We start from the raw sequence: 3,986 nt of genomic DNA on the forward strand, positions 1-3,986 counted from the left end.
AAGACGATCAACCAACACCAAGCAAACACCCGACGGTAAAAGTCAACACAAGCCAGCAAATCGGGATCTAAAGAGGGGCGGGGGGGTGACGAGTACAACGCAAACTGGCAACCTCCAGCACAGATACTGCAACACTGGTGTTTTTTTAGGAACTAAAACAACCATTTTTTGTCCGCTACATCCTAGATATGTGAACAAAAAAAAAGAACAAAAAAACAAACTAATGGAGAGAAAGCATATATTTATACTTTTGTACAGAAGAGACACATGGAACCAAGACACTACTGGTGCTCTGTTTACACGCAAACAAGATGTCGGGAATCACGTGACCGTCTTTTTGAGCTTCATGCAGATTTCATCCTCCTGAGACAGTGACTGAGAGGAGAGGAGGACGTTTTTTTATAAAAGGTGTTTTTTCTTTTTCCTTTTCTTTTTCTTTACACAATACACTCGACACGTCTTGGGAGCACAGAAAGTATATGGAAAAAGTTATATAACAGGCATCAATTTTAAGCTGTTTATCAAGTAAATTGTCTCCGATTTTTTAATTTTTTTTTATTTCCATTTTGTTGGCTTTGTCTAATTTGCTATTGGGTTCTTGATGATTGTCAATTGTGAATAGGCTAAAATGTTTTGTGTAGTAATTTATGTTCTATATACCAATATTGTACATAAAATGTCATTACAGAGAGAGATTGAAGAGAGTAAGAGAGACTTTAGACTGTTAAAAAAAAAAAAGAAAAAAAAAAAAAAGAGAGTGGATCCCAGAAGTGCTATCTATATTTTGGGCGACAAATGTCCGGAGGTGATAAATTAGGATTTTTAAAGACAGACTCATTATCAGTATCAAAATATATAAATGCATCTTTATGTTGTCTGAGAAAGACACAAAACAAATATATCAAATCCTCTGCCATCTGTGTGTATGTGGGGTCTAAGTATGTTACATTGCTCTCATGGCATTACAAGACTTTAGGGCAGATAAGAAGAAAGCTTCAAAACTATCCCCCACCCTCAAGCTCCTCGTCTCACCTGCCTTCTATGGAATACAGCTATCGTCTTTTTTTTGTTTGTTTGTTTTTGGGTTTTTTTTTAACACCACTATCAACCAACTCTGTCTTAACAATAATGCTACACAAAACACTCATGTTCAAAAATGTCTGCAAGACACAAAAATGCAATATTTGGGCAGATAATTTATTCATTTATATTGATTTTAATCTCCCAAGGTTTCACATCATGCAGTCCTTACTATCCACCCTTGTGTTTCTGCAGTCTTTCAGCCTCACCAGGCAGTCAAATACTGCTACACCCACATGTTTACAGCTTCTGGGTTGAGCTGCTCGCAGCAGATGTTGTTGGCACCCTGCACCCTTACACCATGCATTTCCTTCTGCTTCGTTTGTTGAAATTTTACTGCAAAACTCTCAAAGCTGCAATAGAAATAAAGTAGAGCATCTTATCCTATTCGCCCAAATTAAGTTCTGGAGTTAAGTTCTGGACGTTTTCCCGGCCACAGGAAGTGAATTAACATTTGTAATTTAAGAGCAAAATGTAAACTGTCTGCTAAACTGCAAGCTTTCTCCTCAGAGCTGGACGACTTCTTCAGACGGGCAGGTTTGACAAGCGTGAGTGCCGATTACTGATGACACGTTGTTGTTGTTGTTGTTGTTTTATGGGGTATTTTTCAGTTACTTCTCACTGCCAGTTGGAGTTGCAAATGTGCAAAGTTGCACAGTGTCAAGTTAAGAGCATTTCTGAAAGTCAAGTGAATATTGTTTTTGTCACAAAATGAGTATAAAACTTTTGCAGGATAGACAGTGTTCAATATTGTTGACTTCACAAGACACAAATTTACAAGTCGCAAATTCAGGTTTCGCACAGGTACTGAGGTTTTTTGAACATTTTGATAATGAAATTCTGGATAAAATGACTGCTGTTTGGTCATTTGGTGCTTATAAATGTATGTTTCTAATCTTGAGGAGGATTGTTCCTCAGGAACATGCTGTTCTTACTGTAACTTTGTGACACAGCAAACCAATGTTCTGTTTAACAACAAAATGTCTTAACTCACAACTTTCAGAGCAAACTGCTAAACTGTCTCTAACGTTACCATAACTGGATCCCTAAACGCCATGTCAGACCTCAAGTAGTATTACCTCACTGACGTGTCTCGTCAGTAATTAAACGACAATTATTTACCCTTTGCATTGTATCTGCCCACAACAAGCTGTTTTGTCTGTATGTTCACATGCAGGGTTCCTATTCATCATTAGGTTCCAAAAGTCTGGAAAAATATATTAATTTGGAAACTGTTGTGAAATTGTATAACAAGACTGAAAAGTATGGGGGGGGGGGGGGGGTACTCCTCTCGTACTCAAACAGTATGTCGGAAATCCTCTCATCATTCCCAGTATTGTGGTATTTGCAGTTTTGTATAGTGATCTTCAGGCAAAGTCAGTTAGCTCATCCACCATTGTATATCTGTCATGATCTTTAAATCCAGGATTGGATAATTTGGGATTTGGAAATGGAAAAATGTATAGGAACCCTGCCACATAAGGACCTATGACGTGTGTATTAAATGGACGTTTTTATAGCCTACAGGTCTGTACCTAACCAGCTCAACCAAAACTCCTCCTGCAGTCTTTGGTATCCTCTCTGTGTGTTTCACTTCACTTCTTAAGGTAACCTTTATGTTTCAAGGCCCTTTATCCAGTAACCTGTGTTAAGTTTTTTGGGGGGGATTTTTTGTACCAGTTTTGGTATCTAAGATCATGCAAGGTTTGCTCCACAGCCTGGAGTCGGTTTGGTTCAGAGTTGCACCAGATTCTTCAGTTAAAAATCAGATTCTAAAAATATAATTTGCCGTTTACTTTTCAATTATTTCAAGATGTGTGTTTTCTCCATGTTTCTCTTCTTAATTTCTGTGAACACATTGTGAACTGTGAACCCTGTCAACAGCTAACAACTTTTCCATGAGTGGAAACTAAATCAGAAATTGGTGTTTTTTTTAACCCAAATGGGGAAAAAATTAAGCTCATCTACTTCTATAAATTATTAAAAACTAAAAACCAGCTCATGGAAGAGTATTGTGTTAGAACTTGTTGAAAATCCCCACAAAAATAATGTAATAATATGCGCTATTATGTCTTTGTAAGTGCAGACTTGGTGTTGTAAAGGCTTCTGCGCAGGCTGTCTCATTGGAAACACGGCCAGTGTCGAGTACATTTCGTCCAGTCATCGAAGACACACAGTGATCTGGTTTTATGCAGGGAAAGTGCCGTTTGACCCCAAATGTCCGTCTTATTTTGCCATTCAGCTCTCTGTAGCATATTTAAAGTGTTGCCTCCTCATGTGAGCAGTCAGTATGATGAAATCTCTTAAGCTTTTTCCTCAGGTGATTAAGCTGTAAACCCCCAGACAAGGTGCTACTATAATAATGACTACAAACAGAAAAACATGTTAACACATACATTTCTGTATTGTGCAGTGCATACACTGCTCTGCACTGTTTAAAAGGACTGGCATTGAAACAACGGTCGCATCTGTATGTCGTTTCATTTTTTCCCCCATTTTCTTTGATGTGGTTGCGTTCACGCTGCACCTTTGTGTTCCAATTTGACTGTTTTCATGAAACTAAAAAGATTTTTCCTCATTGATGTGAAGAGGAGAATATTTTGTAGAGTCACTTCAGATCTTGACCACATTGATCTTTAGTACAATGTCAGAACCTGACAGCTTGTCTACACAGGAGGTTTTTCAGTCGTCTCTTTGTCATAACAGTGTCGCTGTAGAGGACAGAAACAGTGGAGAGAAGACCAAATAACCTGTGACTGACTAGAGAGAATATATATTTTACTTACACGGTGATAGTGACAACATTTTCAGTTCTGCTGAATTGATCACGGTAGAGTAAAAGTAAAACACAGTTGTCTTTTCGCTGCATCTGTTTTACAGCCTCCACGAATACACACAAATATCTG

Source organism: Enoplosus armatus, chromosome 10 (genome assembly GCF_043641665.1).
Source record: "Enoplosus armatus isolate fEnoArm2 chromosome 10, fEnoArm2.hap1, whole genome shotgun sequence".
NCBI lineage: Eukaryota > Metazoa > Chordata > Actinopteri > Centrarchiformes > Enoplosidae > Enoplosus > Enoplosus armatus.